Raw genomic sequence first — 25,344 nt, 5'->3', positions numbered from 1 at the left:
GCCATCTAACACGCCTGACACCAGCCATTTATCTTTTCTAAGGCAACTTCTAGAGCAATCAAATGAAATAGACCAAACTTTTCCCTTTATTAAGTAAAAAGGCTTTACAGCTGGATTATTTTAAATTGAATTTCTCATTCCACGGGTAAGGAAATACACACACAGGCACATACACAGCTTACAGGCGACTTTGGGAAAGTACTTCTAAAGCACCCGTAACACTTCCTCAGTTTGCAATGTCACATCCTCAATATGGTTTTTAAGATTATTTAGCTGATGGATCTGTAGTCACCAGGTCTCAATGATCATGCGTTAAAATGAAAACTGTCTGCCATAAGCTCAGAACAGCTGGACTCTAGGTTCCCGAGGTGAGGTGAGAGTGACTGCCCTAACTTAAAGGCAGCATTTGGCCAAGTGTGGATCAAGGGGCCCTAGCAAAACTGGAGTCAACGGAAATCGGGGGGAAACTCTCTACTGGTTGGAGTCATGCTTAGCACAAAGGAAGGTGGTTGTGGTTGTTGGAGGTCAGTCATCTCAGCTCCAGGACATCTCTGCAGGAGTTCCTCAGGGTAGTGTCCTCAGCCCAACCACCTTCAGCTGCTTCATCAATGACCTTCCTTCCATCACAAGGTCAGAAGTGGGGATGTTCGCTGATGATTGCACAAGGTTCATCATCATTCGTGACTCCTCAGATACTGAAGCAGTCAATGTCCAAATGCAGCAAGACCTGGACAATATTTAGGCTTGGGTTGACAAGTGGCAAGTAACATTCGTGCCACACAAGTACCAGCAATGACTATCTCCAACAAGAGAGGATTGAACCATCACCCCTTGACATTTAATGGCTTTACCATCGTTGAATCCCTCACTATCAACATCCTGGGGGTCACTATTGACCAGAAACTGAACTGGACTAGCCATATAAATACTGTGGCTACAACAACAGTTCAGGGGCTAGGAATCATGTGGTGAATAACTCGCCTCCTGACTCCCCAAATTCTATCCACCATCTCCAAGGCGCAAGTCAGGAGTGTGATGCAATACTCTCCATTTGCCTGGATGAGGGCAGCTCCAACAACACTCAAGAAGCTTGACACCATCCAGGACAAAGCAGCGCGCTTGATTGGCACCCCTTCCACAAACATCCACGCCCTCCACCACTGAAGAACAGTGGCAGCAGTTTGTACCATCCACAAGATGCACTTTAGAAACTCACCAAGGCTCCTTAGGCAGCACCTTCCAAACCAATGACCACTTACATCTAGAACGACAAGGGCAGCAGACACATGGGAACACCACCAATTCGAAGTTCCCCTCCAAGCCACTGAACATTCTGACTTGTTCCTTCACTGTCGCTAGGTCAAAATCCTGGAACTCCCTCCCTAACAGCACTGTGGGTGTACCTACACCACAGGGAATGCAACAGTTCAAGAAGATAGCTTGCTACGACCTTCTCAAGGGCAATTAGGGATGGCAATAAAGGCTGGCCCAGCCAGCGACACCCACATCCTGTAAATGAATAAAAGAAAATTCCCAGTGTTCATTTGGCTCTCCCAAGTAAAACCAGTTCTTCACAGGTTTCCTCCCTTGACTTTCGAATCATCTGCCTGTAGGCACAGGTGACTGCCACTGAATCCCCAGCCACACCATCACTCCAAACCTTGAATTCTCATCTACTCCCTGAGTCAACCTCCCCACCCCCACTCAACTTATTCAGGAGACAGCAACCTTAACCACAGAAACTCCCATCGGCACTGTCATCACCAAATTCTACTGGCACTTGGACCTCAGGAAATTGATCTTAAATACGCTCCAACTTACTTTCAAATATCTCCTTAGCCTTACCCCAGCTTACATCTGATTTCCTCCTGGAAAACTCTGCATCTGTCTGACACCAGTTCACTGCTGGTTCTTCCCTTAGGGATGCTCTAAAAGGTGTTTCCCCAAAGTCGCCCATGAACAATTTGTGTGTGCGTGCATATTTTCTAACCTTGGAGTGAGAAATTCCATTTAAAATCACCCAGCAACAAAGCATTTTTACTTAGAAGGTTAGTTTATTTCATTCTATTGCTCTGAAGTTACCCCAAGAAAAGATAAAGTTACTAATACAGATACGCACACAAAGATTAGTTACAAATGAACATAGAATGATCCTTATAAACATAAATCAAGATTAGCTCAGATTCGGTGCAGGCCTGGTATGTTATGAAATCGAGGCTGAAGTTGAAAGTGTGTTGTCTGAAGTGAAAGTCTTGAGGTTGTAGAGTTGGTTCCACAGCTACAATGGCTTCCACTGTTGAAGTGCCGGAGGTTGCTTTAACAGGTGAGCTTAGTAGGTGGAATCAGGGTTTTTCAGGGTGGAGAGAAGGCCTCTTTCCTCTGCTTCTGCAGATGTGGCACTTTCAAACTGCCTAGTTACTTACAGCAGAAGCCGTGGCTGTTTCTAGGTGCCTTTCTCTGCCTCTCCCCTTCTTCAAGGTGGTTCAAGATGGATCTTAAACTACAGGTTGAATTTTCTGGCTATATTTTTAGTAGAGAGCCAAGATGGCCACTGAATCATGTGATTTGGACAAAATGCCAAGTCATCTTCCAATTAAGACAAGTGGTTATTCCGTTTAGCAATTCAAAGCCTCCTTATCCCCTGCAGTATTCAAAAGGGACCAAGGCTTTCACATCTTCAGGGAAAGCCATTGTCTGTTTGAGGACTCATTGAATTTAAAAAGTCTTTTCATGTCTGGGTATGTCGCCTCATCATCTGCTTGGAGCCTTCTAAAAGATTGACACCTCGACAAGTCAATTGACCTGTGCCAGCCATCTTCAAGATCAACAGTGTCCCTCTTAAAGAGAGCACACAGATTTTTTTTTAAATCTGTAATGTTCTCATGTATGTATGGCATGACACATCTTATACCCCATCTCTCTGGGTATCCCCACCTCAGTCCCTTATAGTACCAGATCTTTTCCACTTTCAAAAGCCTCCAAAAAAAACCTGTTTTTCAACTGTGCCTTCAGCTCCATCCTCAAAATCCTTTTCCTGTTATTCTCCTCTTGCCTCCTACCCCACTGCTTTGAGGTGCTTTTCTGTACAAGTTACTGTTGCTGTAATCCATATGACTGTCATCGCCAGACTCAACTACTCCAATGCTCTCCTGGCTAGCCTCCCATCTCGCACCCTCCATAAACTTTAGCTCATTCAAAACTTTACTGTCTGTACCCCAACCTGCTCCAAATCCCATTCACCTACCACGCCTGTGCTCACTGACCTACACTAGTTCCCAATCTGGCAATGCCTCCATTTTAAAATTCTCATCCTTGTTTTCAAATCCCTCAATAGCCTCACCCCTTCCTATCTTTTTAACCTTTGCAGCTCTATGAAATCGTGATACTCCTCCAATCTTAGCCTCTTGAGCATCCCCAATTTCCTGCATCTCATTTTTAGGAGCCATGCATTCAGCTTCTGTGGTCCTAAGCATTGAAATTTCCTCCCTAAACCTCTCCCCTTCTCTACCTCTCTCTCCCTTAAAATTTATTTTTCGTTCAGGCTTTTGGTTATCTATCCAAATAATTCTTCATATGGTTCGGTATGAAACTTTTGCAAAGCACCTTGGGACCTTTTACTATGTCAAAAGGTGTTATGTACATGCACAAAGTTGTTGTTGTAGTAGGTACCCTGTGATATAGTTCACCAGTTCTGAGAATTTTTGACCTTTTTCCCTGAAGTAGAACTAAAGTCAATGTGCTGGAATAGAGATGGCACGTGCTTGACATTAGATGATGCATATTGTCCATGTTCTGCCTGTTACAACCTTGGCAGGGGGAGGGGGGGGCAGTGGGGGCAAGACATCAACAAGAGACATAAGCAACCTAAATGTAAATAAAATAGGATAAGAAAGCATAGGAAAAAATAAAGTAAGGGACGATATTGATGCCAAGGCTATAAGTAGACTTATAGAACAGGGATCTAAAAGATGGTTAAAGTGAGAAGAAATCCAATTAAAAATGAGTAAAAATTCTAGTGTGTAATGCACGCAGTGTCCGGAACAAATCAGGGGAGCTGAACCAGATATCAGAAGAATTACTGAGGCATGGCTACAGAAAAATCGGGACCAGGAATTAAACATTGCAGAGACATTTAGATAAGGTAGAGGAGAAAAAGGGGAGATAGAATTATTATTTATTCAGAATGACAATGACAGAGGAAAGAAGGGAGGCAGTTATCAACATGACAAAAAAATGTACCATGTATGGATAAAGGTTTTAAAACATGGACCAATCACACTAATAGGTGGAGTCTATAGATCACCTAATAACAATAGGGAGTTGGGGGAAGAATATGCAAATTAGAGAATTGAATGAAAAACAGAATATCAATCATGAGCGATTACAACCTCAATATTAATTGGACAAAAGAGGTGGATAAAGAGGATAAGGAACTAAAGTTGCTACAAAGTGTACAGGACTACTTTCTAACCCAATATGTAAAAAACCCAACAAGGGAAGAGTCACTATTGGATCTCGTAGTGGGAAGTGAACTAGAGCAGATAAGAGAAGTAAAGGTAGGGGAAACTAGGCAATAGTGACCATAATTTGGCACCCTTTAAGATGATGATAGAAAAAGACATAGGTATGACGAAAACCAGGTTAATAGACTGGAATCAAAAACACAATTTCTAAATTTGCAAATAACACCAAATTTGGAGGGGAGGTGGTTGGTGGTATGGTCAATACTGAAAAGGATTGTAACAAATTACAGGAGGACATTGATAAACCAGCAGAATGGGTAAATAATTGGCAAATGGAGCTCAACACAGGTAACATAAGGTAAATACATGTTGGTAGGAAAAATAGGGAGGTCACTTACTACTCGGATGGTGCAAGGCTAGGTGGAGTAGAGGGATAAAGGGATCTTAGGCCTGAATCTTCAGGTTGGCGTGCGAGAGCAGTGAGTCCCAACATCATTCCGATCTTCAGTTCGGCGGGTGCAGGCCAGAGTCAGCTGCGCGCCCACCGAATTGTCAAAGGCCTATTAAAGCCATTTAAAAACTAATTTAAATAATTAACGGAGCTGCCCATCCAACCTTAAGGTTAGCGGACAGTCGAAAGCCTTCGCATTTATCATGAAACCTCACACCAAGGGCAGAAGGAGGTTTCATGGAGGATTTATAAATCAAATAAGTTTATTTTATTACAATGCATTGACATGTCCCAGCTCATGTGACACTGTCACATGAGGGGACATGTCTGAATTTTTTTTTCTCTTTGTGTAAATATTTTAAAATGAAATTAAACTCTCTGAAGCAGCTCTGTGCCTCAGGGAGATTTCTGCACTCTTTCGTGCGCATACGCAAAACAGCGCAGGCCGACTCGGCCTCCTCCCCCCTGCCTGCACAGGAAGCACTCAGCACCTCCAGGTGCATGTCGCCCTGGGCAGGCCTTAACTGGCCCGCCCACATAAAATGGCAGCAATCGGCTGTGTGCCGGCCCACGCCCACTCAGACCATTCCCCCCCAACACCGCACCCTCCCCCCCCCTCCACCCGATGACGAGAAAATTCTCCCCTTAGAGTACAAATACGCCAAATCACTAAATGTTGCGCCTCAGGTTAGCAAAGCCATAAAAAGAAAATCAAGCACCAGTTTTTATTTCCAAGTACTCGAAAGTAGGAAAATTATACTAATCCTGTATCGCGCCTTGGTCAGACCAATCCCACACATATTCTAGGGCAAGGGTTTTCAGACCATGAGCTGGAGGCTTTGAGCCCTGGAAATACAGCTCTCAAGCCCAAAAAGGCTCAGGTCAATTGCCGATTATAGTTCTTATTCACTTGTTTGCCCCATTTGAAATGTGTGGGTTTAGAGGCTGGAAGAAAAGCTTGCATTTATATAGCACTTTTCTCAACCTCAGGACATCTCAAAGCACTTTACAGTCAATGGAGTACTTTTGAGGCGTGGTCATTTGTTGCAATGTAGGAAACACAGCAGCCAATTTATGCACAGCAAGCTCCCACAGACACCAAAGCGATAACAACCAGAACATCATCTTTTGTGAATCTGACAAAGAAATTTTATATTAGCCAGGATACTGGGGAAAAATACCCTGCTCTTCTTCAAATAGAAGCTTTTAAATCCTCCTGAGGGGGTAAGCGGGGACTTACTTTAATCTCTTATCTGAAAGTGAGCACCTGCGACACTGCAGCACTCCATTTGGGGAAGGTGGCGGTGCATCAGGTGGCAGGGTTTAATTTGTGTGTAGGGGATAAATTGAGTAGAGGGGGAGGGGAAGGGAAAGGTAAATTAAATGGCAATTTGCTAATTCCCGTTTCACACTCTCCACAAAGACCAACTTTACCAGCACTAAGTTTCCTAACCTCTCAGGATTATCTGGGGTCTTGGGTGCCATGTTGTGCATGAATTGCCAAATAATGAAATGAAATCCAGATGACTTGTTTTCTAAGAACTCCCACATTTAATTCCCTCATATCAATCTATATAGAGGCCCTGTAATTCCAACAATTTCTAATAATTCCTTTTACCTAGTTTTTTTCACCAGTTTTCAATCAAACTACAGTTTAAAAGAACGCTATTGAAACTACGGAACTACGGTTCTGACCTATATTCAAAAATGTGACAGAGTCTCCAGAGTAGTGATCTCACATCGTGAACAGCACGCAGCAGGCACAATAGCAGCAGTAAGTTATTAAAAGTAAATAAACATGAAAAATAAAGAGAGAGCAAGAGAGCGGCACAGAGGGCTACAATTTTGCTGCAGTTATGTACCACTGCATTGAACCGGAAGACAGGTCTGTTGTTGAGCCACTGGAGAGAGAGTTGGCAGTCAGTGCTGGGACTATATTGGCAGTCAGCAAGTTGGGTTCTAGTCACTGCGACTGCCAAACCATCAGTTCATGGCAGCCTGCCCTTCAAATGGAGGTGATCCCAAGAGAGAGCCTGGTGACGCACAGCCATCAGTGCTGTTACAAATCATCTTTATTCAGAGAAAACTTAAATACACATTCACCCCACAGCCCCAGGCTTGGCTTAAATTCAGTCTGCGCTTGGGATTTGGAGCTATTCAAATTAGCCTAAAGCTTTTTATCTGCACATGCAATATTTATTGTAGAACCACCTTAGAACAATCATCTTAGGGTATGAGTTAGACCAGACCTATTTGCCCTGAACTAGCTCAGTGTCCATGAGAATGTGCAGGGAATTTAAAGCCAAATCCTCATGTCAGTGCTGAATTTTCTGTGAACTTTATCACGTAGTTTTGTACAAAGCTACAGGCATCCAAGGCTTTACATTTTCTATGCATTTATCTTCCGAAGGTTCTCAGTACCACATCATGCTGGAATGCTGATTTAAATTAAAAATCTCATGGGTATTTTATTTAAACTGGTTTAGAAGCTTTGTCACAGTTTTGGCTCTTTAGCAAGATTGCACGAGTTTCCTGAGGTTCAAATCTTTTCTTTACCGTTTTGACATGGGCTGAAACATTCTTTGCTGGGGCCAGGTGCAACACTCAGCACGCTGTGCAAAACAGAGTTTATTCTGTGGCAGCTCCAAATTAAATCAGCTGACTGGTGTAGAAATGGAACTCGCACCTAAGACTCACGCTCACACCTGTGAGTCGCACTGCGCTCCCAGCACCTGCATCTCACATTCACAGTTGTAATTCATTGTGAAACAGCTGTGTACAAGCATTAATAAATCCAACAGAGATAAATAGCATAGATGCATTTAGGGAGAAGTTAGATAACCACGAGGAAGAAAAGAATAGAAGCAAATGCTAATAGTGTGAGATATAGAAGGGCGGGAGGATGTTCATGGAGCATAAATGCCAGCACAGATCAGCTGGGTCGAATGGCCTGTTCCTGTGCAGTAAATACTTTGTATGGACTTTATTTGTAAATGCACTTCCCAGTAACCACCAGCCAGTTTCATAAGTGGAAAGCATATTTCATAAGCATATACTTAGCATAAAGATTTAATTTTATTGAAGCCAGTATAAAATTATGGGCTCTATGTAAATCATAGGAACAGGAGGATGCCATTCAGCTCTGAGAGTCTGGTCCACTATCCACTTAGATCATGGCTGATTTGTATCTTAAGACCATTACCAGCCTTGGTTCTGTCACCCTTAATATCCTTGCTTAACAAAAATCTATCAATAAGTTCTGAAGGAGAGTCATATTCAACTCAAAATTTTAAATCTGTTTCTCTCTTCATAGATGCTGCCAGACCTGCTGAGTATTTCCAACATTTTCTGTTTTTATATCAATCTAACCATCCCAGTTTTGAAATTTTTAAGTTTGAGGTTAAGTGAGGTCCTGCTTTCTACAAACTTTGTGTATTTGAAATAATGTGAATAACATAAGTTTTCCTTACATCATCCCTAATTTTAATGGCACAGTATGAGAAAATAATATTTAAAATTGGAAAAGCCACAAGTAAATGCTATTGAGCAGAAGTTTATTCTGGGATAAAAAATCTTTGTTGATAACAATTACATTTTTTAAACTCAAATACCCTCACTGCCAAAAGGGTTCTTGGCTAGGGTGAATGGGCTGAATGTGCTTTCAAATCAGAAACTACATCAAAAAGAATCATTGCAGTTTTACTCTCAACACTAAGAAAGAAACACTTGCATTTATATAGCACCTTTCATGACTGGATGTTTCAAAGCACTCTACAGCCAATGAAGTATATTCGAAGTGTAATGTAGGAAATGCTGCAGCCAATTTGAGCACAGCAAGCTCCCACTAATATCAATGAGATAAATGACAAGATAATCTACTTCAGCGGTGTTTGACCAAGATACAGGGACGAATTCCATCTTCTTCAAATAGTGCCATGGGATTTTTAAGTGCAAAGGGACTTAAAAGGGACAAAATTGGGACTTCATTTTAACATTCAATCCAAAATACAGCATTCAACAATCAATTGCATTTAAATGTCATTGCTAACACAGTTACATGTCCCAAAGCACAGAGGAGCATATTTATACAAAATTTGACGGAGACACAAATGTCTAAAAGTTTGGTCAGAAAGGTACTGCGTGCAATGTTAGCCTGGATTACGTGCTCGAGTTTTTGGAATGGGAATTGAACCAATGATCTGCAGATTCAGAGGCAGCAGTGCTACGCTGAGCCATGGCTGACACTAGAGCTCATTTATCCCAATTCGCTCTACTGGAGAGTCGCACTTTGCTTCAGCAGATAAACGAATTGATCCTAGAAATTGGTTTGCTACGGGCTGCATATGGGGTGGTTTCAATTAGAACCTGTATGTCATGGGGTGATCTTGAGGTTCTGCTCTCTATGGACAAAATTAGCAGGATAGAGAAATCCACATTCAGATTTAGCCAGGTCCAGCACCATGTGAGAAAGCGGAGCTGGGAATTCTCACAGAGCAAATTCAGTTCCAAACTAGAAACAGACCCAAAAGAAAAGACAACAGAAAAGTGAATGTTCCATCGACTATTGTTGCATTATGTTGTTTAAGAATTGTGGCAGAAAGTCCAGAATTGCTTTCTTTGTTTAGTTTATGTGCACTCTGCAAAAACTTCAATTCTTGATTAGTCACCAATCTCATCTCACCAGCACATTCACAAGTTCTGGGGGAGTGTGCAGAATACACTATGTAGTTTCCATGTAAAATGAGGTGTATCCCCAGATTAAAGTGCTGTATATGGTCTGCTCTGGTTGCCAAAGGATACAAGGTTCACTTGTCAGGCTGCCTGGTGCTCCTCAGGTGAGAAGATATCTACAGCAGACGCTCAATCTGAGACAGGCATGTACAATTCTGCTTCTGGCAAGGTTGACATCATCATTCCCATTAATGAGGTGTTTTAAATAATGATTTACAGAATCACTGAATGAAGCAACATGCCATTCAGCACAAGGTTTCTGTGCTGAATCTTTGAAAGAGCTGTCCAATTATTCCCAGTCCCCTCCTCTTTCCCTAGGTTTGTCCACCAATAAGGGCTAAAACAGACATTGCAAATCTTCATGATCCGTGAATGTGAAACAGAACAAATTCCAACAGATAAGAAATATACACACAAATAGGATGAATTCACCTGGGTTTGAGGGCAGGGTTAGCAGGGCATGGACCGTGGTGACTCAAAGGACACAGGTTGGACACACCTGGAATAGAACAATGTCCATCTCTGGGACTGGTTGTAACGCAGCCCAGACTGAAGGGATTGAAATCAGCTCTTCCTGGAAGTGAGCTTTGGGCTAAACAGTAGCTGCACTGACCGTCGTCACCCAAAGCATTCACTTATCTTTCTTTTTCAGATATAGTTATATATAGCACTGTTTTATCTCAGATTTCCAGCATTTGTCTTTTCCCTCTTCATCTTCTGACCAGTGTAAGTCCACAACAAAAACTTCATGGGCTGAATTTTCCCCTCACTGGGGGGAAGTTGATGGGCGGGTGCGCACAGGCGCACTTCCGATCGGGGGCACGGCACCATTGTAATTGGCCCGCCCAGCATGATGTCTGCACAGAAGCGCTATGCACTCCCTGTGCAGGCTGGGGGGAATCCCAAAATCGAAAGTGCCGTCTTTAGCACATGTGCATGAAAGAGCGCACTTATCTCCCTGAGGCTAAGTGCTGCCTCAGGGAGATCGGCTCAACATGTTAAAAACCTAAAAATAAAAATGTAAAATTTCCCTAACATGTCCCCTCATGTGACATTGTCAGATGAGTTGGGACATGTCCATAATTTTCCCAAAAACTTGGTAACAATTTCCCCCACAGGAATCATTACATGCCATAGTCTTCTTTAAAGAGGAGCAATAGATTCTCCAGTTCACAAATTCATATTCACCTTCAATCACTACGCACCTGCCTTTCAAACCCACTGCTACCATCCCATAACTTCACCATTTTTTCAATCCTTTCAAGACCTCCTTAAAGATGTTCTCTTCAACTGCACTTTTGTTACCCCATCCTCTGTTTCACTTCCTCACTCATACTTGGTGTCTTTCCCTTTCACCCTGTAAATCACTCAGATTGCCAGGAATGAACGTGACAATGATGATAGGGTTGTTGTCTCTATTACACTGCCAAGCCCATTCTTGTGTGAAGAAGATCCTGACGTCAATATTAAATGTCACTTAGTATGAATCTGTGAACCTGTCCTACAGTCAATTATAACTTGAAGCAATTTTAATGATTTATCTTTTCCACACTATGTACCATCGTCCAGGAAGTTCCTTTGCTACATTACTTTAAGGCTGAAAGGCTAAGTTTCACCAGTCTTTCCTCATATCAATCCCCTGACACTAAGAGGCAACCTTGTATCTTCCCAACACCATCGGCTATGATTTTCTCGACCAAACTGGACAGCAAACTCAAGGTGCAGTTTGAGCAAAGCATCATACAATTGCTGCAGGACATCCTCCCTCTCATACTCCATTGATTTGGCTGATTAGTTTAGCTCAGAGACTGGATAATTATTTCAGACAGACAAAGCCCTTCTAGTCCACAGTATTCCCTTGGTGCATTTCTAATAACCCTGACTCCCATTTGTTGGCAAGAACTTGTTTAGTTTCTTCTTGAAACTCATTGCAGTTTCTTACTCCACTTACTAAGCGGGTAATCTGTACCACATACTCTCTCTCCTCTCAGGTAAAAGAGGTTCCACCTGAATGGCTTTTGTTGCCCTTAATTTATAATTACAACCTTGTGCTTCAATCCTGGATCAGTTTGGTTTCTCTTTATAATTCAACAATGCTGATTTTCCAGAGTTTTGAACACATGGGGTTCTTGCTCCTCAGATGCTCCAGGAGGAAGGGGTGGAGGCAGCATAATGGGTCTCTACCTCCTTTACCTTGCCCTAGGTGTCTTGACCATTAGCCGAAGGCAGGTTGAGTACCTACCTCTACAACTTGGGCAGGTTAGGAGTTGCTGGATAATGATGTGGAGGGCATCCCTGGATCTCCCCTGGTATTTTCCTTCCCCAATACTGGAATGTCACCCATTTGGAGAAGAAGTGCCCCTCCCTCAGGCACTCCCCTCTCTAATCATGGAGGGCCAGTGAAGGTGACAGAACCCAAAGCAGGTACCTTTGTTATTAGAAGGCTAAGGCCAGCAGGCAGAAGTCCCTAAACACCAATAAGAATTTACACTGCTGCAGCAGCGAACTTACCTTCCGCTGTTCCAAGCTCTCCCTGGGCTGGATTGAAAAGGATGCGGAGAGCGGGAGAGACTTCAGTTTAAACAGTGTGCGGAGAGCGGCGGGGACTTCAGTTTGGGTACCTTGCTGGGACTCTGCTCCAACAGCAGAGCAGACCTGCGGGAGACAATGGGGAGCTGGGGAGTGCACTGTTTCACTTGTTTCACTGTTTCAGCTGCTGGGAAGTTGCAGTCCAGGAAAAAGATAAAAAGCAACTGGGATGTCACAGGAAGCTAGTGAGTTGATTGGCCGGTAAGTGCTCAGTCTAAGGGACAGTGTGTGGAAAACCAGCTTAGGACAGGTGAGTTAAGGTAGATCTATAAATAAAAATAACTGAAACTTTAAAATAATAAACCAAAATTTAAAAACTTTAGAATTAAAATCAACCAATAAAGATAAAAAAAGCAATAAAAATAAAGTAATTTAAACAAACATCTAAAACACGTACTTTGTAGTTAAGAAGCACATAATCTTTAGTTGTCAGTGGTACTAGCATTCAATAAAGACAGTAAATTTAGTATACATAGGAAGAAAGTAAGGAAAAAGCATACAACTCCGCAAAGGTGAGTGGCAGGACAGATGACTGGACAGAATATAAAGAATGGCACAGAATGACTAAAAGATTAATCAGGAGAAAGAAATTAGGGTATGAGAGGAAGCTAGCTAGAAATGGCAAGAGTTTCTACAGGTACTTAAAAAGGAAAAGAGTAAGTAAATTGAGTGTTGGTCCTCTAGAGAGTGACGGTGAGGAGTTAATAGTAGATAATAATGAAATGACAGAAGAAATGAACAAATATTTTGCTTCTGTGTTCACTATATGGGATACAAAAAACATTCCAGTAATAGCTGCAAATCAGGAGGTGAACGTGAGAACTTGGTGAAATTGAAATCACTAGGGATACAGTATTGAGCAAACTAATGAAGCTGCGGGCTGGCAAGTGTCCGGGTCCTGGTGGACTACATCCTAGGGTCTTAAGAGATGTGGCTAATGAGGTAGTAAATGCATTGATGTTAATTTTCCAAAATTTGCTAGATTCTGGAAAGGTTCCATCAGATTGGAAAGTAGCAAATATAACCCCTCTATTCAAGAGAGGGAGGCAGAAAACAGGAAACTTTAGGCCAGTTAGTTTGACGTCTGTCATGGGGAAGTTATTAGAATCGATCATAATGGAGGTTATAGCTGGGCACTTAGAAGAGCTCAAGGCAATAAGGAAGAGTCAGCAAGGTTTGTGAAAGGAAAATCATGTTTAACCAATTTATTGGAGTTTTTTGACGGAGTAACATGCGCAATGGATAAAGGGGACCCTGTAGATGTACTGTACTTGGATTTCCAGAAGGCATTTGATAAGGTGCCACATCAAAGATTACTACGGAAAATAAAAGCGTATAGTGTAGGATGTAACACATTAGCATGGACAGAAGATTGGCTGGCTGGCAGAAAGCAGAGAGTATGCATGAATGGGTCTTTTTCTGATTGCCAGGATGTGACTAGTGAAGTCCCACAGGGGTCTTTACCTGGGCCTCAACTTTTAATGATTTGCATCAGTGAGGGGAGGGAAGGCATGGTAGCTAAATTTGCAGATGACACAAAAATAGGTAGGAATGTATGTTATGAAGAGAACAAGAGGAGGTTGCAGATGGATATAGATGGGTTGAGTGAGTGGGCAGAGTTCTGGCAAATGGAGTTCGATGTGGGAAAACGTGGAGCTGTTCACTTTGACAGGAAGAACAAAAAAAATCACAGTATTACTTAAACGGAGAACAGCTGCATAATTCTGAGGTGCAGAGGGATCTAGGTGTTCCCATACATGAGTCACAAAAAGTTAGTATGCGGGTACAGCAAGTAATCAAGAAAGCTAATTGAATGCTATCCTTTATTACGAGAGGGATTGAACATAAAAGTAAGGATGTTATGCTTCAGTTATACAGGGTATTGGTGAGACCGCACCACGAATGCTGAGTGCAGCTTTGGTCTCCTTATTTAAGGAAGGATGTAAATGCATTGGAGGCGGTTCAAAGGAGGTTTACTAGATTGATACGTGGAATGAGTGGGTTGTCTTATGAGGAAAGGTTGGACAGACTGGGCTTGTTTACACTGGAGTTTAGAAGAGTAAGGGGTGATTTGATTGAAGTATATAAGATCCTAAATGGCCTTGACAAGGTGGACATGGAAAGGATGTTTCCTCTTGTGGGTGAGTCCAGAACCAGGGGGCACTATTACTAGACTAGTCTAATCCAGGGGCTCAGGGTAATGCTCTGGGACCCCAGTTCAAATCCCACCACAGCAGATGGTGGAATTTGGGTTCAATAAAAGCCATGAAACCATGTCAATTGACGTAAAAACCCATTTGGTTCACTTATGCACTTTAGGGAAGGAAAGCTACCATCCTTACCTGGTCTGGCCTACATGTGACAGACCCACAGCAATGTGGTTGACTCTTAATGCCATCTGAAATGGCCTAGCAAGCCATGTCAAACTGCTAAAAACAAGTCAAACACCTGGCATCATCCTAGGCACCAAAGACAAGAACGGCAAACTCAGCCCCGTCGATCCTGCAAAGTCCTCCTTATGAACAAAATTGGGAGAGCTGTCTCACAAACTAGTCAAGCAACAGCCTGACGTATTCATACTCACAGAAACATACCTCACAGGTCACGTCCCAGGCACCACCATCACCATTCCTGGATATGTCCTGTCCCACCGGCAGGACAGGCCCAACAGAGATGGTGGCAAAGTGGTATACAGTCAGAAGGGAGCTGGGAGTCCTCAACATCAACTCCAGATCTCATATCTCATGAAGTCTCATGGCATCGGTCAAACATGGGCAAGGAAGCCTCCTGCTGATTTCCACATACTTCAACCCGTCAGCTGATGAGTCAGTGCTCCTTCATGTTGAACGTCATTTGGAGGAAGCACCAAGGGTGACAAGGGCACAGAGTGTACTCTGTAACATCCATCACCTAGAGTGGCTCGGTAGCACTGTTACAGACAGAGCTGGCTGAGTCCTAAAGGACATAGCTGCTAGACTGGGTCTGCGGCAGATGGTGAGGGAACCAACAAGAGGGAAAAGTGTACTTGACCTGCCTGCATAGATGCATCTGTGGCAGTAGGAGTCACACCGCACAGTCCTTGTGGAGGCAAAGTCACGTCTTCACATTGAGGATACCCTCCATCGTGTTGTGTGGCAGTACCACCGCGCTAAATAGGATAGAATTCAAACAGATCTATCAACTCAAAACTGGGCATCCATGAGGCGCTGTGGGCAGCAGACTTGTATTCAACTACAATCTGTAACCTCATGGCCTGGCAAATCCTCCACTCTACCATTACCATCAAGACAGAGGATCAACCCTGGTTTAATGAAGAGTGCAGGAGGGCATGCCAGGAGCAGCACCAGGCATACCTAAAAATTAGATTTCAACCTGGTGAAACTATAACACAGGATTACTTGCATGCCAAACAGCATGCAGCAAGCAAGAGACAGACAGAGCTAAGCGATTCTACAACCAATGAGTCAGATCTAAGCTTTGCAGTCCTGCTACATCCAGTTGTGAATAGTGGTGAACAATTAAACAATCCACTGGAGGCTTCACAAATATCACCATCAATGATGGGGGAGACCAGCACGTCGGTGCAAAAGATAAGGCTGAAGCATTTGTAACAATCTTCCGCCAGAAGTGCCGACTGGATGATCCATCTCGGCCTCCTCCAAAGGTCCCCAGCATCACAACGCCAGTCTTCAACAAATTCAATTCACTCCACGTGATATCAAGAAGTGGCTGAAGGCTTTAGATACTGCAAACGCTATGGGTTCTAACAATATTCAGGCAATGGTACTGAAGACTTGTGCTCCAGAACATGCCGTGCCCCTAGCCAAGCTGTTCCAGTACTGCTACAACACTGGCATCTACCCAGCTATATGGAAAATTGCTCAGGTACGGCCTGTACACAAAAAGCAGGACGAATTCAACCTGGCCAATTACTGCCCCATCAGTCTACTCTCTAAAAGTAAAGCAATGGAAGGGGTCATAAACAGTGCTATCAAGCGGCACTTGCTTAGCAATAACCTGCTTGCTGACACCCAGTTTGGGTTCCGCCAGGGTCACTCAGTTCCTGACCTCATTACAGCCTTGGTTCAAACATGGACAAAAGAGCTGAACTCCAGAGGTGAGGTGAGAGTGACTGACTTGACATCGAGGCCGCATTTGACCAAGTGTGGCATCAAGGAGCCCTAACAAAACTGGCGTCAATTGGATTCAGGGGGAAAACTCTCCACTGGTTGGAGTCATACCCAGCACAAAGGAAGATGGTTGTGGTTGTTGGAGGTCAATCATCTCAGTTCCAGGACATCAGGAATTCTTCAGGGTAGTGTCCTAGGCACCACCATCTTCTCATGGGCAATTAGAAATGGCAACAATCTTGGCCTAGCCAGCAACACCCACATTCCATAAATGAATAACAAAAACAGGCAGAAGGAGTCAATGGTGTTAGAATAGGTGGAGCTCCATTGGGATAGAGAGAAAAGGAACCAAGAAAGGGCAGCTCCACAGAAATAGGGAGAAGAATGGGGTGACTGACTATCGAAAGATGCAGAGATATCCAAGAAGAGAGAGGAGGGAAAGCATGCACAGTGTTCAGTTTCAGTCGCACCTCAGATACTGAAGCAGTCTATTTCACATGCAACAAGATGTGGTACCATACAATTTCCAGGCAATGACTAACCCCTACAAGAGAGAATCTAACCATCTCCCTTTGACATTCAATGGCATTACCATCGTTGAACCACCCACCATAGACATCCTGGAGGTTACCATTGACCAGAACCCGAATTTGGCCAGCCATTTAAATACTTTTACAAGAGCAGGTCAGAGATGGTGAATAACTCATCTCCTGACTCCCCAAAGCCTGTCCATCATCTCAAGGCACAAGTCAGGATTTAGATGTATTACTCTCCACTTGCCTAGATGAGTGCAATTCCAACAAATACTCAGGACGTTTGACACCATCCAGGCCAAAGCAGCCGGCTTTATTGGCACCCCATCCACCACCATTAATATGCACTTCCTCCTCCATTGACGCACAGTGGCTGCACTGGGTGTACCATTTACAAGATGCACTGCAGCAACTCATCAAGCTTCTGTCGACAGTACCTTCCAAACCTGCAATCTCTACTAACTAAAGGCCAAGGGCAACAGACACATGGGAACACCACCTCCTGCAAGTTCCCCTCCAGGCCACACACCAGCCTGACTTCAAACTATATCACTGTTCCTTCACTGTCACTGGGGCAAAATCCTGGGACTCCCTCTCTAACAGTACTATGGGTGTACCAACACCACAGGGACTGCAGCGGTTGAACACAGCAGCTCATCAATACCTTCTGAAGGACAATCAGGGCTGGGCAACAAATGCTGGCCTTGACAATGACTGATATTCAGTAACTGCTAAGAATCTACTCAATGTAACACACATTCGGTTCCTGGGGAAGTCTCACGTACCTCTTGGGTGAATCCCATAACAAGCCAACAATTTTTAGTCAAAACCAATAAATTCAGATAATATTGGGAATGGCAGGCAGACTGAACTGAAAAATCATCAGTCCTGTTTCACTTATTAAAACAGTGCAAACCGTCCTTCATTGGTCAAAGTTAGTGTGAGCCACATAGGGAAACCAGTCCAGGTAAATCTAAAGTACAGCACACATGGGGGTCGACACAGAATTCTGGACAATAGATCCAGCTGCTGGAAAAATAATGCTACAATGGAACATCAACAGGGGTAACTGATGGTATAGTCTTGTTTCAACTGAGCGTTTATAAACTAGGACACGACTTCATTAATGCCTGCTGTTTAAACATTCCCAAAGCTATATGTTAAAAATGAGCATCGGTGGACTACATCATTCATAATATAGCAGCCCCTCACCCAACAGACACAATGACACTAATGGAATTCCCAGCTACAGTACAGAATCACACAGCATCTGTTCAGTCTCTGCCCAGCAGCTCAGTCCGATTTAATTAAAGGAGAGAATAGAATTTTGCATTGTAGGTAATTTATCTCGAGATAACTACAACCCAAGGGAACTCTTTGCTGGTTTGACCTTAACAACTTTTTTGTGAGATGCTTGCACTGACTTCCTTAATGCATGTCAGTAACCAAGGGACAGAATTCAGATACAAAAAACAAAACACCGCAGACTCTAGAAATCTGAAATGAAAACTGTTTTGATGAAAAGTTCACAGACCTGAGCTTCACAGATGCTGGCAGACTTCAGATAATTGGCAAAAGAACCAGAGGTGGGATAAGGAGATTTGAAAAAAAAAACACAAGAAGTTATGATCTGGAATGCACTGCCTCAAAAGGGAATAGGATAAATACTTGTAGTAGAGAAAATTGCAGGGCTATGGGGAAAGAGCAGGGGAATGGGTCTAATTAGTAGCTCTTTCAAAGAATCAGCACAGGCACATCAGGCCAATGGCCTCCTTCTACACTGCATGATTTAATGTTCTTGGGCAAAGTTTCATCCAACCAAAGCATCTAACAGAAAATCCTGGAGCTGGCCCACATTTTCCCCATTGTGCCCGTCTGTCAGACAAACTTTGGTTAGTGAATGTGCATTTGATTCTAACAAAGGGCCATTGACCTATAGCATTAACTCAGTTTCTTTCCCCATGAAAGCTGCCAGACCTGCTGAGCATTTCAAGCACTTTTATGTCTCTCTGGCATTTGTAGTATTTTAGGAAAATTGGGCCCATAGGGGTGGCCATTTTGTTGAATTAGCTTGTACCCAGCTGATTTATGGAGTGGATGAGTTCCATTATTCTGCAGTTAAATCCTTCCCATTTATTTTCTTCCTTACGCTGTAATTTAGATTTTGTGAAAGACAGTCACAAAATTTGGATGCACAGTCATTCAAAGAGGACATCAATCCCATTAGTTAAAATGATACCAGTGAACAAACCTTCAAGGTCCTGCTGGGGTTTGGTCACTATTCCGTAAAGCACTCGATAGAGTTACTGCAGGCTGAGTTTTCTAGGAGTCTCGAAACTCAGCAACTTTGTTCGTTTCGCATCTTGACACACACACACTTTCCCCTTTGGGGAATGGTGGAGAAATGTTGGAAGGATTAACAAGCTGATATCAATCAGCCTGTTGAACCGCGTCATGAACTGGAATAGGTCTTGAACCCGGAGCTTCTGGGTCAGACGCGGGGACACTGCCTATTGAATCACAAGGCTTCTATACCCAGAGTGCTTCTTCCTGCCTGGCCCCTCAAGCTAATTTGTCCCATTCCCCACAATATGATTCCCTCTACCCTAATCCTGTCTTATTGCTGCCTTTTCAAAGTAAGTTAATCATCAACTAGAAATATTAACTCCGTTTCTCTCCACGGATGCTGTCTGATCTGCTGAATACTTCCAGCATTTTCTGTTTTGTATTTCAGATTTTCAGCATGCACAGTATTTTCTATTTGTCCCAATTCTTTACCCTTGGTTTAAGTGAGCACTTGTTATGACGTATCTCGGGCAGAGTTGGGCCTGAGATTAAAACTGGTCAGAAACCATTAGCTTAGCCAAGCCCATGTTTTGTCATTTCTTTGGTCTGCCCTACTTCTCACTTCATAAAGAAAGGTGAGTGAAATGGGTAAAGATTTTTTGCCACCACTATCTGCTAAGGAGCTTTCACAGAAAGACGCAGTAGTTTTTTTTACTGAGAAATATTAAAACGTATCGGGTATAAATGAGCTCTCCCGTCAAAATGGATTTTATTAAACCCTTTGTGAGGCCTGTTCAATGGAGGTTTAACTGAAGCCGGCACACTAAATGGTTAAGTGTTGCTATTGGTGGAAGAAGGGAGGCCAAGTTTCAGCAAGGAATGAGATCCCCTTGCCACCATTAAACTTTAAAGATTCCGCTGGTATTTAGATTAGCTGAGCAGCGCTGGGTTTAGGGAGGCTGTAAACAGATGAGCTGTAATCTGAAGAGAAGCCCCGGTGTGGTGCGATCTATAAACTTCATTGGTCCTTGTGGGAAATTGACAACCTCAAGGTTCGCTTGTTTAAACAAATCTCTACAGTACAAAGAACTGAGTCAGAACCATTCAAAAATCTAATTTAAAAATCATCGACTTGTGGAGTACAAACTATGCAGACAAGTTTTAAAACCTGCACTTCTAATTTCAAAGCTCAGAGGTTAACACTACCCATAAAAAGCAACGGCTCTGGTTCAAATGAAACTGAATTACAAATCAGACAATGCCTAAGTCATTGAATCAGGCTGGACAATTTGGCTACTTGGTTTCATTTTAGGCAATTTCCCACTGTCTGGAGTAGCACTGCCATTTTGTCAGGTTTTCCGGTTTCAGTGATTGATCCAGAGACATTGACTGCAGGTGGTAAGTAATTGGAAACCTTAACTTCATACAGAAATAAATAACCAATCACAGAGAGGCAAGACTTATGGAACACATTCAATTGGCCATTAGCTGTTACTTTGCTGCTTAAACTACTTGAGGTGCAAAAATCAGAAATGAGTCCTAATTGGTCAGCTTTCTCTCCTATAGAACAAACTCGCTCCACAGAAAAACATTCTAATTTTTGTAATCAAACAAAATTAGTGTGGAAAACACTCCTCTCAGTGACTAAATATGGCATCAGTTTTGCACTAACCTTGTTATTTCTTTGCTCATCCTCTCCACACTATAACTTAATGAAAATGAGTTATTTTACAAGTAGACTATAAGTCACTGTCTGAAATTCATCAGTCTCTGTGAAATGACAAACCATAGCTTTGCACGTCATGTAATGTTTAAACATCACATCCATCTTAGGCTAAAGCAGGTTCTGTCAAGAGGCCTTACAGACTTGTATTGTTTGGACAGCTGTTACAACGAAAAGCTCTCATCCATTTTCACATCCATTCTTGGCTCAGGTACTCACTGTAAAAATAAAACCTGCTGCAATTTTCATTTTTGTTCATGTGCAGCACATATCTCAATAGAATACCATCTCTTTATTGCCCTACCATTGAAACTTCTAATGCTTCTCACTGAACTTTCCACCACATTTTCCCCAAAGTGCTACACTGTCAGACGACACTAGTCACTCACACACATGGCCTCTTTCAGCAATCTTTCCATTTCTGATTCACTGATAGCTAACCAGTTGCAAATTTGTACAGGTCGTCAATCGGGTAATTATTTCATTCATATAAATTTACTCCCCTTATTTTACTAATACAGTTGCTAAACAAGGTAAATGTTTCAGCATTTTTCACTCATTCAGAAAAATAGTTATGGACCAACTGTTTTCTGTCAACAATGACATTCTCAACAGGAAGGTTGCTAGCAACAGGGGTTTTGCTACTGAGTGTACAATCCATAGGCAAATTTCATGACAGTAAACTGCAAACCAGGAATCAGCAGATAGGGTCATTTTAGAGAAAAATCACTATTTAAAGCTGTCATAAATTGCCAGCTATTTCAATAACGTCGTTCAAACAAAACATTCAGCCACCCCTATTCACAATTCTAGTGCCACACTGTAGCTTGGATTTTGTGATCAGTGATGAAGGAATGGCGCTTGCCATTCACTACGTTCAAAGCTGCTCATAACTTTTTCATGAGCTTATGAGCAGCCAGACATGATATTTGGCATTCTTTTTCAGCACAGCGTCCTCTACAGGGGATTTGTGGCACTTGAACACAGGGCAAGGCAACAGTGCGTCTCTTCAACAAATCAAAAGAATCTTCACTAAAACACGCAGAGTCTAAACCAGGAAATATAAATTAGAATATTCATGTACAGAAATCAAAATAAAGTGAGGGAAGGAACGATGAGATTGAGAGATGAGACCAAGTAAAACCATTTTATTTTGACTTTTAATTTTTGATATATCTCCAATAATTAAATTTTGAAGAAATGAGACTCCACCAATCTTGTAAAATTGATTTTTCAGGGCCAGAGAGCTTGTTCGACAGTAATTAAGACTTATTACGCTGTTAAAAATTAACTTACATCAGAATGAAGTCCTGACTTTCTGCAGTGAGTCGAGTGAGCAACTAGTGGGCAAGTATAGTAACTTCATGGCCTTAGATTCAGTCTTAAAATACATGCATCAGTGGGCTAACAGTGTAGCCAAGCTCGTGGAGGAACAGGGCAAATCAAACAGAAACTTCCTGATTTGTGTTTAACTGCTCATGTGGAAATGCCACAAGTTACTGTCCAATTTACTCTTTAGTAACAATGAACATCGCTGACATTACTAACACAAAATTTGGGCCCATGTGGTCAACTCTTCATGCCCTTAGGGCATTAAATGCATGGCCAGTATAAACTTAGCCAGTGTCATCCACATCCCAAGAGTGCATAACAACTTGGGGAAGAATGAATGAAACAAAGCAGTACTTGCATTTTCTACAGTGCCTTAAAATATACCAAAGTGCCTTTAAAGCAATCCTGTTTAATGCAATGAATAATCCATCCCCAGGCCTCATAGCTACATTGGTTCTTCAACACCAAAAGTATGAAATTATATTATATTAAAAATGGTACAGAGTTCAAATTACACAAAGTCAGCTTTCTCTTCAGCCAAACAATCAGAATGCTGTTCACTATCCAAACACTAGAAAGTAACTATGTCAGATTTCTCGATCAAAATCATCTCTGTTATGCTCAAGGGATCACGTATTTTCTCTTGCGAATAATATCATTAAGAACTCAATTAAACTGCATGTGAATGTTTGATTATCTTCAGCTCAATAACTGGCTCCAACAATGTTTTAAGCGAAGGGCAGTGGGATTATGGAATCAAGTTTGGACCCATTAGAAAATCACACCTGGGAACCACTGATCCAATTAGAGTCACATTTTAAATGTGATCATCCAATAAGAACCACCACACGGAAACCACGGATGGAGTCCTTATAGGAAGCGGGGTGTGAGGAGCTGTAGTCGAGGTAGCTGTGGGAGTCGGTAGGCTTGTAATGGATATTGGTGGACAGCCTATCACCAGAAATTGAGACAGAGAGGTCAAGGAAGGGAAGGGAAGTGTCAGAGATGAACCATGTGAAAATAATGGAGGGGTGGAAAGTGGAAGCAAAATTAATAAATTTATCCAGGTCCAGACGAGAGCATGAAGCAGCACCGAAGCAATCATCGATATACCGGAGAAAGAGTTGTGGGAGGGGGCCGGAGTAGGACTAGAACAAGGAATGTTCCACATACCCCATAAAGAGACAGGCATAGCTGGGGCCCATGCGGGTACCCATAGCCACACCTTTTATTTGGAGGAAATGAGAGGAGTTTAAGGAGAAATTGTTCAGTGAGAGAACAGGTTCAGCCAGACGGAGGAGAGTAGTGGTGGATGTGGATTGTTCAGGCCTCTGTTCGAGGAAGAAGCGGAGAGCTCTTAGACCATCCCGGTGGGGGATGGAGGTGTAGAGGGATTGGATGTCCATGGTGAAGAGGAGGCGGTTGGGGCCAGGGAATTGAAAATTGTTGATATGATGTAGGGTGTCAGAGGATGTAGGTAGGAAGAAACTGGACAAGGGGAGAGAGAATGGAGTCAAGATGGCAAGAAATGAGTTCCGTGGGGCAGGAACAGGCTGACATGATCGGTCTGCCGGGACAGTCCTGTTTGTGGATTTTGGGTAGGAGGTAGAAGCGGGCTGTCCGAGGTTGGGAGACTATGAGGTTGGAAGCTGTGGAAGGAAGATCTCCAGAGGAGATAAGGTCAGTGACAGTCCTAGAAACAATGGTTTGACGTTCAGTGGTGGGGTCATGGTCCAGGGGGAGGTTGGAGGAAGCATCTGCGAGTTGACGCTCAGCCTCTGCGAGGTGGAGGTCAGTGCACCAGACAACAACAGCACCACCCTTGTCAGCAGGTTTGATCCTTAATGTCACCATTAGCACATATCTTAGCTAATATCAACACCTCTTTGACCTTTTGTCTATGACATCTTTTGGCTATCTCCACCTATCACTGGCCCTCTATCCAGCTCTACCTGTCCCAGCCCCCCTTAAACCAGCTTATATTTCATCTGTTTTCTATTTTTCCTTAGTTCTGATAAAGAGTCATTCAGTCTTGAAACGTTAACTGTATTCCGCTCCGCAGATGCTGTCAGACCTGCTGAGTTTTTCCAGGTATTTTTGTTTTAGTTTTAGATTTCCAGCGTCTGCAGTTTTTTGCTTTTAACTGAAGCTAGTGTTGGTCTTCTAGAGGGAGTCTGGGGAATTGATAATGGAAAACAAGGAAATGGCAGAAAGGTTGAATAGATATTTTGTGTCTGTCTTCTTTGTGGAAGACTTAGATTCTGGAAGGGTTCCAGTGGATTGGAAAATAGTTAATGTAACACCTTTATTCAAGAAAGGAGGGAGTGAGAAAGCAGGAAATGACAGGCCAGTCAGCCTAACATCTGTCATAGGGAAATTGTTAGATTTCATTATTAAGGAGGTTATAACAGGCTACTTAGAAAATCATAATTTGATCAGGCAGAGTCAATATGGGTTTGTGAAAGGGAAATGGTGTTTAACTGATTGATTTATTAGAATTTTTGGAGAAAGTAACAAGCAAGGTGGATAAAGGGGAACCTGTAGATGTGGCGTACTTAGAGTTCCAGGAGGCATTTACTAAGGTGCCACATCAAACGTTACTACACAAGATAAGATTACTTGGTGTATGGGGTAACATATTGGCATGGATAAAGGATTGGTGAGCCAACAGGAATCAGAGGGTAGAAATAAATAGGTCTTTTTTGGATTGGTTGCAAGCTGTTCCAAGTGGAATGCCACAGAGATCAGGGCTGGGGCCTCAACTATTTACAATCTACATCAGCGATTTGGATGAAGGGGCCAAATGTATGGTCGCTAAATTTTCCAATGACACCAAGATAGGTAGAAAAGTAAGTTGTCAAGGGGAGCTAGAGAGTCCGCAAAGGGATATAGACAGGTTAAATGCTTGGGCAAAATTTTGGCAGATTGAGTATAATGTGGGAAAATATGAGCTTGTCCACTTTGGCAGGAAGAATAGAAAAGCAATATATTATTTAAATGGAGAGAAATTTCAGAACTCGGTGGTTTGGAGGGATCTGGGTGTCCTGGTACATGAATCACAAAAAGTTAATATGCAGATACAACAAGTGATTGGGAAGGCAAATGG

General features: G+C 42.7%; 1 protein-coding gene across 2 annotated transcripts in view; it reads right to left on the bottom strand.

The window, feature by feature from the left end:
• Nucleotides 1-25,344, bottom strand: part of adamts17 (ADAM metallopeptidase with thrombospondin type 1 motif, 17) — a 591,331-nt gene that overhangs the window by 459,350 nt on the left and 106,637 nt on the right. The window lies entirely within an intron of this gene.

The sequence above is a fragment of the Carcharodon carcharias genome, chromosome 26 (assembly GCF_017639515.1).
Source record: "Carcharodon carcharias isolate sCarCar2 chromosome 26, sCarCar2.pri, whole genome shotgun sequence".
In the NCBI taxonomy this organism is placed as follows: domain Eukaryota; kingdom Metazoa; phylum Chordata; class Chondrichthyes; order Lamniformes; family Lamnidae; genus Carcharodon; species Carcharodon carcharias.
Note: the sequence above shows the minus strand (reverse complement) of the source record. Positions and strands in the feature narration are given on the sequence as shown.